We start from the raw sequence: 16790 nt of genomic DNA, 5'->3' as shown, positions 1-16790 counted from the left end.
AGACCAAGAGACACTGGGGCAAATAACACAAAAGGAGAGTGGAAGTGAAAGTCGAGGTGGTCCTGCAGAGGTTCATAGTAAAAGCTTTGCACATTCGAAGGTCTTCGACATTGGTGAAAGGTCAGAGCCTGACTGAGGGAGACCCGGAATGTGAAATAAGTTAGGGAAAGGGAACCCCTAACGAATGTGAATAAAGCTTGGTGAAGGGAACCCCTGCACGTGCTATGATTACGAGGACCGAGCCCGGCTGAGGAAGATCTACGTTGAATCAGGTATGTTTGCTTTGAGAGGTCCAAGCCCGACAGAGGGAGACCCACAAGAACTTTTTCTTGAAATATGATTTATTGAAAGGTGCAAGCTCGACAGAGGGAGACCTATGTGAACTTTCTATTGAACTGTAAAAGAACTTTGGTGAACTGGAAAACCAGTGACTTTAATGTGGCAAGCAAGCCGGCCTCGACCCACGCTTTGAACTGCTTCTTGATAACCTGAGCCAGAGTGTGTAATCATGCCTGTGGGGGGGCTGCCTTATCCCGTGCTGTCCAATGTGGGTAGGAGAGCTGACTCACCCATCTTGATTCTTTATGTTATAACACTGACTTTCCTGTGCATACATATTTCTCTTTACACATTTATTGTAATAGAGTGAGGGCAGGCATTAGTTTTCTAGTTTAAATATTATGATTTTGGACACGACTGACTAGGACTGTTTATTTTTTATTTGATGGTAGAGCACACTCTCATTTTAGCTGTAGGGCCTTACATGTGTTTTTCAACCCCTTTCACTTTGAATAAAAATTGCCAACTTTGCATATTTTGTGTCAGTGTCCTCCTTGTCATACCATGCCTCTCTCACACCTCTGCAATAAGACTCAACATATCGCCATGCCGGATGGCGGCACACAACATTTGCTGCTCCCACACAGTCTCTCCAGCATACACATGTCCACCACATGTGCGTGGGGGTGTGATGCAAGGAACCAGGTCTCTTGCTGCATTACCCCTGTCGTTGGTTGCAGGTCTGCAACCCTCCATCGGATGTCAGCCCCAGAACCTGACACTAACTCGTGGGAGGGAGGTCTTGCAGCTGTAACCACCACCAGTGGGGATAACAACTGACTGTCCATGTGAAGTTTGCTGCACCAAGACTCAACGACTCCATCTGATATGGCCATTGTGGCAATCACCTTCTCTATCTGTGAGTCATCCACTTCTGGTTCTGCAGCAGAGTCAGAAGAGTCCAAGGATGCAAGCGCACTACTGATAATCGCTTGTAACGCCTGTGGTTTGTCCTATCAAAGGACACCACGGCCTCCACTGGTGGACTGACAAACCAGTTGCTCTTCTTCCACCTCCTCCTCTGTATCCACTGCATCATCATGTGCACACAGACAGAGAAAGTCAGTTTGAGTCATGCATTTCCTGACAAACATATACATGTACATCAAAGTGCAGACAGAAACAACATTGCGGGACACCCGTACATCTGACATCATGACTTGGCACACAGTGTTCTGTAATCCACGGATTCGTGCCATTCGCTGACATGCAGCACCTCCCCCCCCAATCCTGTCCATGGTGTTTGTAGACACATAGACGTACTAAAGTTGCGTACACAATGACTGATGGCCATGCAAGAAGCATCTCAACACACAGCCCAGAGACAAGTACTGCACATGGGACATTGTGATGGTCTCAGACAGCTAGCAAAATCCAAATATACTACCAACATTGGAATATGATGGACAGAACATTATTAAAAAAGTGTACTTGATAAACATGTCATGGCAATTCACACATGTAGACTTCTCAACCATGACTCTCCATTGCTGCATATGCCACATGCTTGAGATGCCAAATAGTGATGTCCTTGCCACACTGCCCCGTTGATGCATTGGGACATGACCTACATGCATTCCCTCACCATCGGCATCCTCACGATCCACCCAACATCCCAACCACTGCCACATTTTGCCAAAATGTGACTATGCACCCTGATATGGACAGCACCGTCCATTGCATACTTGTGCAGAGCATAGTCCATGTACGATCAATTATGTGAAAGGTGTGCAGCAATGATGTGTGTGTGTGTTTGACATAAATTACATGTACTTGATGTGCAATGCAAAGAGACAGGCCACAAAAATGTTGCAAAGATCGATACATGTGGCTGTTGCAAGTTTTGGCATTACGCTGAGGTGTGCCATGTGGGTGATGTGTGCATGTCAGCGGTGCATGTCATGGGGGCAAATCTCACATAATTCGGACATTGAAACCCTGAATGCAATTACTGGCACAGCTGTGAAGACCAGCAGACAGTGCTGTATACTGTCACACTGACATGTGCCACACATGTGAACCACACAGCAAACACCACGACATGTGACAAAAGCGTACTAGGTAGCAAACATGCATTGCCCAAGGATGGGTGCCAACTGCAGCAAGCTGTAATGCAACACATATATTTGTAGGTGAACCGTGAATGTCCGCACATATGATGCACACAACTGTCACTCACCAGATGTATCCTCATAGGCCACCACACCTCCAATGCCTTGCACTTGCTCAATGGTGATGAATTGACTTGTGGCCTCTTTAAATGGAGTCAGCTGCTCCTCCTCTGGTGGCCCCCATCTGTTGGTCAGTGCACAGGCCAGGTTGGCACTGAGCTTATTCTTGGTCCTTCACCTCAGATCATTTATAAGCTTCTGCACTTCTGGACCTGTTCAGCAGAGCGATTCTCGTAACCTAAGGTGTTAATGAGTCGTGTGACCTGTCTCCTCTGCTGTGTCTTGGGGTGGAACCTCTTCCTGCTCTGCTGGGCGTCCCTTCTTGGACCTAGTGGCCCTGGGCGGTGCTGCTTCATCTCTCTGACCACGTCCACGTCCAGGTGCTGGCTCATCTTTGGTCTGAGAGTCTGAGAGACACCATGTTCTCCTGGGGATGGGGCAGATGTTTCCTCACCATGTCCCTGTCTATTCGCTTTCCCTTTCCCTTTTGGAGCCTATCCACTCATGTTGCAGATGTAATGGTTGAATGGAATGCACACCAATATATTGCTTTGGGCAATATGAGGAAGGGAACAGCCTATGTGATGTCAGATGTAGATGCGTGGTCCAGCGAGTCTCCAATTACCCAAAAATCAAAAATATGCGCACACGAAATGCAGAGGCCCCCAAAAAAAACAAAAATTGCATACGCGATGCCCAGAAAGCTTCTGAAATTGGACAAAAAAGCAGGACACTATACTCAGAGGCACCCCTAAACCGTAAAATTCCATACACGATACCCAGAAAGCTTCCGAAAGTTGAAAAAAGCAGTATGTGGTACGCAGAGGCACCCCAAAAAACAAAGATTGCATATGCGATACCCAGAAAGCTTCCAGAATTTGAAAAAAGCATTATATGATATACAGAGTCAAAGCGAAAGGAAAACATAAATGTGGTACATGTTACCTGAAGGAAACGACTTGCATAGCACCCCCAAATAAGTGTATGCGATACTCGTCTGTCTTCGTACCACAACCAGTGATGGGCGTCGCACCCCTTAAATATCACATTCATTGCCATGAGCCACATAGGCGTGCTGCGTGCAGCGCATGCCACGTAACTTACATGCTAAGGGCCTTTATTGATGCTGATGGGCCTTTACTGATGCTGATGGGCCTTTACTGATACTGGGCCTTTACTGATACTGATACTAGACACAGAAGACACCCCTTCTCCTGCCTCAATGCCAATTCTACTGCCTCCTCCTGCCGTGTGGTGCCTCCCTCCTTGCCATCTGCTGCTGCCTGCTCAGAGTGAGTGCATGCTGCCCACCTGCACTCACTGCTTGGGAGTGCCTGTTGACCCATAATTGCCTGTGCGTCTGTATCTGGCCCTGTGACCACCTCATCTGCTATGTCGGACTTCCACCTCTCCATTCCGACACCACTGCGCCACAGCCCATTTCCAGGACCAGTTTGCCCACCCATACCTGCCACATGGGTTGCCATGTCTTAATCTTCGCCAAGCAGCACCCCCATGGCAGCGAGGCAGATGGCTCCCAACTTCACCTCCAGAGAAGTTGGCATCCTGGTGGATCTGGTCCTGGAGAGCTATGATGCCCTCTTGGACCCAGCAAAGCAGCGGGGGGCTGAAGGATGCAAGCAGGTCTGGGTGAACATCACGGCTTCCATGAATGCAGAGGAGGTGGAAGTTTGCTGCCCCAAGAGCATGCACAAGCGATGAGAGAACCTCAAGTCCAGGTCCCACACCAAAGCATTGCAAGCCCTGAAGGGCAGTGCCACCTTGGAGGTGCACGGTGCGGGCAGGTGCAGGTTTTCCACCACTAACATGCGTGTCCTGGCAAGGTTCTACCCAAAGCTTTATCCGCAGATCTGCGAGTGGAAACGGCATCTGGATGCTGCTGGTGAGTAGCCATGTGGTGCACTGCTCTACAGAGCATATGTGTTGTGCATGGCCCTGCATGTTTGTAGTTACTCCCGTATGCATGCAGCATGTGTATTTCAGTGATCCACAGCAGCATGCAGACCCCAGACAATGCTCACCATGTGTGAAGTCTGACATCTGTTTACTGGACATGCATGGTATCTGCAGTGTGGATTTGTACATTTCTGTCAACCATGCATATGCAATGTCACTTGATGGTTAGACCTGCTTCGACAGAAATGTACCAGATTACAATGTGTTGCCCATTTGAGGGGCATGCATGATGGACATAATGTTGCGTGGACCATTGAAATGTGTGTCAAGCAACCCTCAACGTCCGGAGGTGACACATGTGTATGGGTGTTTGTTGGTGTCATGTTGTGGCATTGCGATTTTGGGGACATTGATGTGACCTGTCATGTCGCTGCATGTGTAGTCTGAGTTGATGTCTGATCATGCCATGTGTATGTGCTTGGGGCTACAGAATACTCACGTGGGCCTCTGAAATTTGTCCATGTATGTGTTGCATGTTCACAGGTCAGCTATTAGGGAGGCATGTATTTTGATGTAATTGTGTGGACAGATGCCCAAGCAGGTGGTTGCATGGCCATGCTATGGATAGTGCAATCATGAGTGTCTACTGAGATCCACCATTCCACTGTATGTCTTGCCACCAATGTGGACCTAGCAGTACCCCGGTTCATCTGTACCTCCATACATTCCATGGCTGGCCAACCTACCAGCTGACTCCCTGCCCACCGCTGTGCCCGAGCCATGACTCCTGTAGCAACGCAGCATGTAGCAGTTGAGTCACCCTGCCATTGCCATTGTGCCATGTCATATTTCTTGGTATGTGTTTGTGGACCACCGTCTTTGTGCTGTGTTTACATGTGAATGTGTAGTGACTGTGTTCATCATTGACCCTGGATTGGTGTGTCTGTTTTCATGGAAATTGCATGGGCATGTGTGTGTGTGTGTTGCTGTTGTTGGTTGATCCATGGTGACTTCATGTTACTGTGAATGATGTGTATGCCACACATTCTTTGACACTGTAGACAGATGTCAATGTCCTATGTCTCCTTTGCCACAGTTGCTGCAGCTGGATAAGAGGATGGAAGCAGTGCTGTGGAGCGTTGACGCAGGACCAAGCCACCAGACCAAAGCACAGACCCCAGCCACTCACCTGTGACAGCTCATCTTGCGGGAGCGATGTGGCTGAGGGAGTTCCTGGACCATCGGGTGTGGCTGCTGGGGGTAAGGCCGAGGAGGTGAAGGAGGCAGGGGACTCCTCAGCAGTGGCGGGACAGAGTGATGCCGCACGGGACCATCTACGGGGGAAGACACCCTGGAGTCATCCAGGTTGATGGAGGCGGAGGAGGTGGATGTTGCAGTCCAGCCCATGAGGTCAGGTGAGGGCGTTGAGCAGGGTGTGCATGCTGCAACCCTGTCCCAGGGGCATGAGGCTGTGCAGCCCACAATGAATGGTGCCTGCACAAAATCCTGTCCCTAGACCATCGGATGAAGCAGTGCCCACCTTCCGGGATGCCTCCACCCAGACGAGCATCCCATGCCAGCCAATGTGTCTGTCCGAGATCATGTGATGCCCCTGCTGACTGGCATCATGAGGTGTACCGCAGTCATCCATGATGATGTACAGGATACTCGTCATATACTTGTGCATCATAGAAATGAGCTGTACCGCCTCATGGCCTTACTGGCAACAGCAATTTTCTTGGGTGGGGTCTCGGGCTGTTCACTGTCGTGACCCCCTCTTCTGCTTCCTCCTCTCTGCACCAGTTGTCCTCCAGGGTGTCTTTCAGGCCACATTTCAGCACAGCCCCCTGTGCAACAGTCTCACCACCGACACCCTGTCTGGTGGAGCTAACGTCCTTGCCCAAGGTGGGAGTCCCATCAACGCCTGATGAGGTGGTCACCATACCTACCCAGGCACTGAAAGAGCCACAGGCTGGAGCAGTGCAGGTGCTGTATGCCCCTGACAACAGTCATCACATCGGAGGGTGTACTGACAGAGCATGCGCTGGGCACGTCGGCAGCAGGTGGGGACTGTGAGGAGGCAGATTCTGACAGGACATACCACCTTGAGGATGCAGGTGGCACCTATGAGGCAGGAGGTAGATAGTGGGGCCATGCAGGCTTTGTCTTCTGTGTTCAGGCGACGCCAGAGGCAGCTGGTAGCAGAGAGGCAGCAGGCATGGGAGGCGCAAATGATGGTGGCCAGGGCTGAGGTGGGGGTGTGGCGGCTGCGGAGGAGGGCTGCTGTCTTAGAGGCAACTTGCAGGTCAGCAGAGGAGGCAGAACAACAGATGGTGGCCACCCTGCAAGCCCTCCAGGCAACGACAGAGGCCTGCCTGTGGGAGGAGGTCCTTGGTGGAATGTTTGTCAGAGATTGGTGAGGACTAGCCCACTGCCTTTGTATATAGTTATTTATGGATAGGTTTAATTTCTGTTTCCTTATTTTTCCCCAGACTTTTAAGACATTCATTCCCTTTTTTCATGTATATAGTTCCATTTCCATACAGCTTTGCCATCACTTTGTTTTTGTAGGATTAGGTTTCATTTGTGCCAATTTTTCTCTTTTTTCTTCCCAGACTTTATAGACATTCCAACACTGTTTTTCATACAGGTTTTCCATGTCTTCATTACACACTTTGTGCATTCTATTTGTCTGTATACGCATTTGATCTTTTAAAGTTCTCCCAGTGCATCTGTTCAATGCAGGTCATGTGTATTGTGTGCAGACTTTGTGTATCATGTTGATGCTGTGGTGTTTGATGGTGGAAGGGTGCACATGTACCTGACATGTGGGGATGTGTCCATCAGACAGCTTGAGGGTGCACTGAACGATTTTCATATTTACAAGCGTGTGCAGGGGCACTGCATTTTTGGTGTCAGTGTGTCAGTGTGGTTGGCGTGGAGGCTTCATTGTGTGTGTGATGGTGTCCAAAAAGGTTTGGTTGTGATGATGTGTGGATGTCTTATGATGGTTTTTGTTGGTTCTCATTGGGGTTGAATTGCCAATTGTTCATGTGTATTTCCACGCATCCCACATGTTTATGTTGTGTGTGGTATCTGGTGTCATCTGTATTGCCTCTGCACATTTGCTACTGGAGGTGTGTTTCTTTTGTATTGTTTTCATTTCAGGTCCATTGTTAGTCATGTGTCCCTGTGGCGCATGCTTGAGATTGTGTAAGTGCCCACACGTTATTCAATGCAGTGTGCTTTGGGCATTGTAGGTGCTGCTGTGGGGAGTGGACTCACTGTATACGGGTGGCTAGGACACATCACTTGTGCATTTGACATGTCATTGCTTTGTCACTCCCATGTATGCTCACACACCCACAGACACCTGCATTCACACACTACCTGCTCTCATGTCATGTGCCACCCCTTCCAACTGGAGTGCAAATGTGTCCCATCTTTGCTGTGTCTGTGTGGCAGCACACATTTTCTGTCTCACTGAGTCACACACTCTCTGACTGGCTTCCCATCACCCATGCACAGGCCTATAATGTTTTCGTCCCTGACAGGGACTTTGCCACTGCGACCACCCAGGCTACTTTTGCGGGCTGTAATGTGCCCAGTCATTCTTCGTGTCACATGTACATAGGGTGGCCACTGTGTAGGTGGAACAACAGTGTGCTTTCCAGTTGAGGTGCTGCAGATGATTCAGATCTTCCAGGCTGTGACAGGCGATGCTTCAGTCCTGGATTCAATGCCAGTGCTACCAGTTGACGTGTTGGTGGTGGACATGTGGCAGGTCTGCTTCATGGTGGGGCAGACCACAGAGGTTGAGGTAAGTTGCAGCTACACATTGGCCTGGTGGGGTGGCAGACTGTCAGGGTGCTGCCTGGGTACTGGTAGAGGTGAAAGGGGATGGTGGGTGGTGTCGGGACTTGAGGGTGCTGCTTCGGGTATTGGCAGAGGTGAGGGGGGCTGTGAGTGGTGTCAGGACTTGAGGGGGCTGCCTGGGATATTGGCAGAGACAGGGGTGTTGCTAGGTCTGGAAAAGATCTGGGGCTTCGCAAATATTGGTACTCTCTGGACTTGGGGCTAGCTAGCCTTTTGGTTGTAGCCCCTGTGCGTCTGTTCGGGGCTACAACCAAAAGAACCGGGCTACCCCTCAGCCCCCCTAGCAATGCCTCTGCGCAGAGGTGAGGAGGGCTGGTAGGGGGTGTCAGGACTTGAGGGGGCTGCCTGGGGTATTGGCGAAGGTGAGGGGAGCTGGTGTGTGGTGAGTGGTGTGTGGTGTCGAGACTTGAGGGGGCTGCCTGTGGTATTGGTGGAGGTGAGGGGGCTGGTGGGTGGTGTCAGGACTTGAGGGGGCTGCCTTGGGTATTGGCAGAGGTTAGGGGGGCTGGTGGGTGGTGTTGGGATTTGAGGTGGCTGCTTGGGGTAGTGGTGGAGGTGAGGGGGCTGATGGGTGATGTCAGGACTTGAGGGAGCTGCCTTGGGTATTGGCAGAGGTGAGGGGGTGGGTGGTGTCGGGACTTGAGCAGGCTTGCTGGGGTAGTGGAAGAGGTGAGGGGGGCTGGTGGGTGGTGTCTGCACTTGAGGGGGCTGCCTTGGGTATTGGCAGAAGTGAGGGGGGCTGATGGGTGGTGTTGGGACTTGAGGGTGCTGCTTGGGGTAGTGGCAGAGGTGAGGGGGCTGATGGGTGGTGTCGGGACATGAGGGGGCTGCCTTGGGTATTGACAGTGGTGAGGGGGGTGGGTGGTGTCGGAAACTCAGCGGGCTTGCTAGGGTAGTGAAAGAGGTGAGGGGTCTGGTGGGTGGTGTCTGGACATGAGGGGGCTGCCTTGGGTATTGGCAGAAGTGAGGGGGTTTGGGGAGTGTGGGGACTTGAGTGGGCCTAATGGGATACTGGCGGAGATGAGGGGGGCTGGTGGGTGGTGTCTGGACTTGAGGGGGCTGCCTTGGGTATTGGCAGAAGTGAGGAGGGCAGGTGGGTTGTGTTGGGAGTTGAGGGGGCTGCTATGACTTTGGGGTATATGACAGCATTTTGTATGCCTTTGGAGTAGGGAGGACGGTTTGCAGTTTCACCGGGGTGCAGCTGCTATTTACAGGGTGCTGTGTGTACTTTTGCAGGGGTGCAGCCGTTGCTTATGGGGGCCTTGCAGAGTTTCATCAGGGTGCAGCCGTTACTTACGGGGTGCCACTGATACTTTCCCAGGGGTTCTGCTGTTGCTTACAGGAGACCTTGTGCAGTTTTAAAGGGGTGCAGCCATTACTTATGTGAGACTTTGTGCTGTTTCGAAAGGGTGCTGCCTTGACTTACTGGTGCCGCTTGTCATTTGGCAGGGATGCAGTCCTTTGCTTATGGAGGACAGCGTGCAGTTTCGCAGGTGTGAAGCCATTATTTGCAGGGATTTGATCCCAGTTTCGCCGGGGTGCCGCCCCGACTTACCGGTGACCACGTGCCATTTCGCAGGGAAGCTGGATTGTAGGCCATGGGTGGACGCAAAGGTTTGTGCATAGGTTTGTCTTTGGCAATGGTATTTGATGGTTCCATGTGTTAAAATTGTGGCAAAAATGGCCGTGGACACAAAATATCGCAGCAAAAATACTGTGGTTTTGCCACCGCAATCCATGTAAAGAATGTGGGGGACACCCTGCAACCCCTGGATCCATTATACCATTTAAGGTATAATGGATCCCCTTAAATGGTATAATGGGGTTCACCTTTAACGGGTCAAACCACAGCATTTTTGCTGCAATTTTTTGTACAAGCGACATTTTTGCCGCAATTTTATCACTGCATACCATTTGCTTTGCGTTGGGAGTGCTGTGAGTGCTCCTAGTGCAGCTCGGTTTTCGTTGCAGTCGGGTTGCTTTGTGCTTTGGATGGCATAAATACCCAGAGGGCGCATAGGAAACTTTGCACGTAGGGGTGCAAAGTCGTTTTCGGAGCAGGGGGTCTTTGCGGGATTCATGGACTTTTTCAATAAATCTGGCCCTTAATTGATGCCTTTGCTCATAAATCCAGTACATCCATGTGGCCAGGAGCTACACACACCAATAATGCGGTGTGGATGACGCTTTCCATAGATGTTAGGAGTTGCTTCTTGCATACTTCACTTACCTGAGAGAATACATTTTTATAAACTATAAAACAGAATTCTCAGTAGAAGAGGAATGGAGAAATGACAGATATCAAGCGACAGAAAATCAGTTGAACAATTGTGCCTGCCATTCATTGGTCCATCACATCAAGACACAGCTTTGACTGTGCTGACGTGGAAAAGTGGGCACATTTTAACAATTGGTGGAATGTGTAGTACAACATTAACATTTCTAAAATCAATGGGCATTCCAGATTCTCTCAGTGCAGTTATGCCTCCCAGCAAGACCCAAATAGTGAAATTTATAGGAACTAAACACGTCAGGAATTACATATAGATTACTAACCCGAAGCATGTTTTTCTAATGATAAGAAACCTGAGTGGCACACGTGAATGGAGATGTGGGAGGTGAAGGGGAAGGGCCCGGATCAAAGTTAAGGTGTGAGAGATAGGAGGCTGGAAGGCGCAGATGGGAGGCACCAGAGGAAACGAAACAGGGACTTGAGGATGAAGAAGAATTTGTTTGCCACACAAAAAAGCTGCATTTAAATTTGGAAAACAGATCAATGGGTACACCAACATCATACGAGAAGAATTCTACATTAGCAGAATCTTATTTCACTGTAAAATCTTGCACCCACTCTGTGCAAAAGACACAGGCCTCGTTACAAGGCTAGAGACAACTACTCTGTTCTCTAGTGCACAAGTGGAATTGTGAAGGCTGTGTTAAAAACCATAAAGAGCAAGACATCTTATGAACCCAGTCTCTGTGATTGATTCATATGAAACAAAGGTATGAAAACCACTATATCAGCCAAACAAAAACAAGGCTGCAATCTTGCAGGTAGCTAGCAAGGGGACCCTTGTCCTGTGACACCTTGAACCAGTCCTGGAGATTTGCTAACACTGCCTTACACGCTGGCTGGGAGGAGGCATACACGTAGCATGACGACAACTAAACTACAAGATCCAGAATGCAAAGAGTTGTTTATTGACAAGCAAGGAGTGGCTCAGAGATGGCCACTTTACAGGTTTGATTGTCCCTTGCAAAGTATTTCCTTCTTACAAAATTAGGTGGTCTGAGGTTGTGGTAAAATAAGATGTACCTACATGTTTAGAAATCTCTGAAAATAAGGAAAAGCAATGTATGGGAGTATTACGACAGGGCATCTACATGCAGACATTGACCGCAGAATTTAGCCAGGAGCTACAAGCACTAATAATAAGTGTGACTGATAAACATTTCATGAGCAGACACTCATTTTCTGAGGTTGCAACTGGATGCTTTTTTTGAATGAACTTTAACTCTGAATTCTCAGAGAAAGAGGAACCGTACAAGCATATTAAGCAGAACTGAAAGTCATTCAGTGGGATGTGCTGAACAAATGCCACTGGACTATGCAGAATAAAACTGTTATGTGCTTGATGGCAGGATTTTGACAGATGCTCATGAAAGATCAGTACTGTATCATTAAACAGTAGCAAGACATGTGTCCCACTAAATGAATCGCTTTTGAAGTTTCAACTAGTTTTTCCGAAGCCATGACAAATAAATCAAGTGGCTGAAGGCACGCTCGGTTAAGACATTTATATAACACCAGAAGCTGATTTACCATGGCAACTAAGCCATTATCTTTTAGAAGACTGTTTACAAATAACGATGGCAGGCTCATAACAGCACATAGTTTGATGTTACTGGGCCAAAAAAGTGAAGTCAAAGAGGTCTCTGGGGTGTTAAGGTCAGGGAAAGGTTGGTAGGGGGGGCAAATGGCCAAAGGTATAAGCCTGGCCATTGGCGGTCAGTGGGTGGCTAAAAAGCCAACCAACCATACGGCACCCACAGGCTGTGGGTCAATACTCACATGCCATCTCCTGTGCCAAAAAATCACACTAGCAAAATGGAGCCAAAATACTAACATCTGCTACAAACTTCTAGCACTGGACGTCAGCCCTTGATAATAACTATTTGATAGGGGATTGAGCACCCATCATTTTACTTTCACTATGCACCAAAATCAAATTGGCAATGGAATCCTTGACATAAAACCAAAGATAGTTGGCTTTCATAGAGTGCTTCTGGTGGTAGATATGATTGTTGGGACAAATGATGATAATGATTTGTTATTTGTGTAATGCTATTGCCAAAGCACTGTCCATAGAACATATTTGCATACAATTATCACCCAACCGAAGATGGTACTTATTCATCAACCTCAAAAGAATAAAAAGCTGAGTTAGCCTTGTCGGGACTCGAACCTGCCACCTGCAGTTCACACACAGATTGCAGCAGCTAGTGGTCAACCGGCTTGGTTACCTTACCGGACATAGGCACATGTGCACAGTGTGTACCAAAACCTATTACCCCCCAGTGACTTGATGCCAAGGAACAATATAGGCAAAAGAAATCACAATGGAAAGACCCAACTTGACTAGAAGCCTTTAATGGTTCAGAAGGAGCAGACTGACAAACAGGTGGCATAGTGGTTGCTAAAGACTTTTATTCACCAAGAAAAATATAGAGAAAACCTAACTTTCCGTATCTCTATGAGGGGTTTCCCTAACTCAACTAAAGTGCTAACGGGTCTGTCAGAAAGTCCTTATAAATGAAAGAGTCCACCATCATTTGTCAAAATCTCTAATTCTGTCCCTTACAGTTATAACTAAACTGAACAATGTTCTTGGTCAAGGGGAACTACTGCTTTCCACTGGACTGGGGAGCACAGTTCTGGTTGCAAGTTCTTAACCAGGGGGAATGACTCCATTCCCCTGGTCCCAATACTTCCCAACAAAGGACCGTCAATCCTGTAACACTCTGTATCAGGAAGGTTCTCTGTTTCCTCCCCCCGAGGGAATAATTCCCTTCCCCAGGATCACAATATTCTGTGTTTTGATCCTTTGTTGTAGATTCAACTAACAGGAGAATTACTTGCTTCTCATGGTCTCTGGCTTTCACTGTTTCTCACAGAAAAGTAGGGGGAATGACTCCCTTCCCCTGACCTCTTGGCTTGATTGTACTTTTTTTCTGTAGATGTAGCATTACCCTTCTCCTGGTATTTTGGTTTCACAGTCACTTCACACTCAGCGGTACCCTGGGGAATGACTCCCTTCCCCTGACCTCTTGGTTTGATTGTACTTTTTTCTGTAGATGTAGCATTACCCTTCTCCTGGTATCTTGGTTTCTCAGTCACTTCACACTCAGCGGTACCCGGGGGGAATGCCGCCTTTGCCCTGGTAATCCTTTTTGTACACTTTTCTTCTTTCCCAACAGTTCATGCACAAGTATGATTTTTGACCTATGTTTCCCCAAGATAGTCCACTTGGCCTTCTGGCTTGCCAAGTACAATCATTAAGGAAGAGGGTCCTTCTCGCTTTACCTTCTTTGTTTGTGAGTCACAGATACATGTTTCGCTATTCAGCTCATTGGACAGACCTGGTTCACTATCCTGCCAAGTACTGTCATGAAGAAGATGATTTACAAAGTTCTCTTGACTCACTCTTAGTTCATTGGATGGACTTGGTTCACTAGCCTGCCAAGTACTGTCACGAAGGAGATGATTTACAAAGTCCTTTAGATGCTCTCTCTCTCAAGTTGTGGGTTTATGTACTGTCCCCTCTTTGGGCGTTCCTCCCCTTTACCAATCACAATATTTCTCTCTTTTTCTGGCAGTCATTTACTGCCCCTATTCTCATGTTGGGTTTCTCTGACCCTTACGTGCCAACACTCCCTTTGGTCCCGATCAGCCAGCCCGGCTTCTTCCCTACCTTTACAGAAAGTCTCACGGGCTCCGGTCTGTCCTGGGACATGCACTTGGGCTTTGTGCTGCCTTCGCGTTCGGTTGATGCTCCTTAGCTGCTGGTTGTCTCGAGTGTTCTCTCCACTCTGGACCAGGCAGTTCCTCTGCTTTCTCCGGTATGGCTGTTCATTCTTCCAGCCACTGGATAGGTCCTTCCATGGCAGATCCGGTAAAGACGCCTGCTTCCTGCTGATAGCATCCTGGTCTGCAGCCCTTAGTTCTTCCTGCACCGAACCGCCGCTCGGTCCTTGCATCCTCCAGGAATGGCTTGTCAAACTCCCTAGTCCAGCTTCTGTTTTTATGTTGGTGTTATTAGTGGCCTTTAGTGAAGAACTAGAATGCTCACACCTACTTTTGATAGTGATCTTCATAGTTCCACACCTCCTCTTCATCCCAGCCTTTGTGATGCAAGCTTTACTTGGGTAGTCTGGGCTCTTCTTCGTCTCACTACATCACTGGACCAACACAGGTACATGGGGTGCTTTGGTATATTATTGGCGGGTACCATAGGTGTAGTTTGAGAAGGGCTGGTTGGAAGGGGGTCATCCTGGGTTCTCCTTAGTGAATTGTCCCTATTCCTAGAGGGGATTCTCTCCCCATGAAATCCTGCCACTGTGCACCACCCCAGGGGCCAATGTTGGGTAGCGGCCTCACCTCCCTAGCCTCATGGGAAGGATCTCCCCCTTTGTGAGAAGTGACAACATCTAGGGATTCGTCACAAGCCCCAGACCTATAATTCTACTACAATATGGCAGAAGAGGTAAGAACAACAGGAGTCATCCACAACTCCCTCAATGTTATCCCAATAATGCTGACATGGACAGGCCATAGGCAGGATAACTCCACATGGGACTGAGTGAAACATTTTGGAAGACCGTAAAACGTATTAGGAAACAGGAAAGACAAAGATGAAAGTATGATGATGTGTTTTTTAAAACCTTACAGTTTTACATTTCATTGCATATGCTCATTTTTGTTCTGTAACTAGCACCATGTGTCCATGTCATGAACACATACCAAAATCAATAAACCGTGCCTGCAATCAGGAGAGATACAATTCCACAAACATCATTGATCAAGAGTATCATGGGTAATCACTGATATTTCTGTATTGAAAAGCTGTGATTCATTAGGGTGCTGTAAACTATGTGACGAATCCCAAGGTACTGTCACTGTTTTAGATGGGGATGCTTCCCCCCCCCCTCATGAGGCCATGATGGTGAGGCTGCTACCTGATAGTCCTGCTAGGGCTGGTGGTTAGCAGGAGGATCTCATTGGGAGGAAGGACCCCATTGAGGACAGTGACAGTGAGGAGAATGCAGTATCCCCTTAACCCTTCTACCTTTTCTCAAACCACTTCTCTGTAACCTTCATCTAGTACCACAATGTACTGTTGTCATGCTTCTCCAGTACAATCAATTGAAGAAAAGGACACTTACATAGAAGCTAATGAAAGTACTGTGCAGAAGAAGAGGATGCGAGCAATGAAGATTACTCATAGGAACAACAGCATACGTTCTAGTCCTTGCCTTAATATAATTGGCTGCCTTTTATTTAAAGATCCAGCGGGAAGGGAAGGATGGCATCTTGAATGCCAGCTGAGTACCAACCGAGCACTGTGCCTCACAGGGGAAGCAGTCATGGAGCGAAGAGGAGAGGCAGACCTGCAGGAAACCGACAACACAAGAGGCGGAGCAGAGAAGACAAGACTTGCCTGCCCGTTATAGGGGCTGACAGGAGATGCTGACCCAGAGGCAGCTTTCTGCAACAACACGTGAAAGCCTGCAGAAGGCTCTGTTGAGCTGGATAAGCTATCCCAATGCCTGGGAGACCAGCAAACAACCGGAGCGACAAAGCCAAGGCCCGACAGGTAAACGGGTGGCCAGTCGGAGGTTTGGGAAGGCCCAGAGGGCACAGGGAATGCAAACCAAGGAAATACAGGAATACTTACCAGGGCAGAGGGTCCAGGAAGAGAAGGTCTGGGACCTGGCCCAGACATCCATAACCCGCACTGGAATAGGGGAAAGCATGAACTTTGCAAATGTGAAGAACATTCACAGACCTTGGTAGGCGAGTGAAACGGCTGTAGAGTGAAGCCAGAATGAGGAGCGATACCTCAAGTGAAGGGGGTCTTGGACCCGTGGAGAAAAGGCAATCCCCAACTTATAACAAGGGGAAGCACGGCCCCTACAGAAAACTGTGAGAGACAAGGACCCTGGCTGTGTAATAGAGAGAGATTGGAGCAGATTGGAGCAAAGAAACATAGAGAGTGAATATGTGAAAGAGATTGAGCACCTAGATTGGGGAAGTGTTCCCCAAACAATACTGCAGGAGGATACAAACTTTGTGTGGGGCCAAGGGAGGAGAGTGAACCAAGGCTGTGGGTAATTGACTTGGTGTGGTGAATAGGGTCTGGGACCCACAACACGTGAAGCATAAGTGCGATACAGCTTGGGAGAAAGTCTGCTAATAAAGAACACAGT

This window comes from Ambystoma mexicanum, chromosome 12, assembly GCF_040938575.1.
Source record: "Ambystoma mexicanum isolate Mex_15411 chromosome 12, UKY_AmexF1_1, whole genome shotgun sequence".
In the NCBI taxonomy this organism is placed as follows: domain Eukaryota; kingdom Metazoa; phylum Chordata; class Amphibia; order Caudata; family Ambystomatidae; genus Ambystoma; species Ambystoma mexicanum.
Note: the sequence above shows the minus strand (reverse complement) of the source record.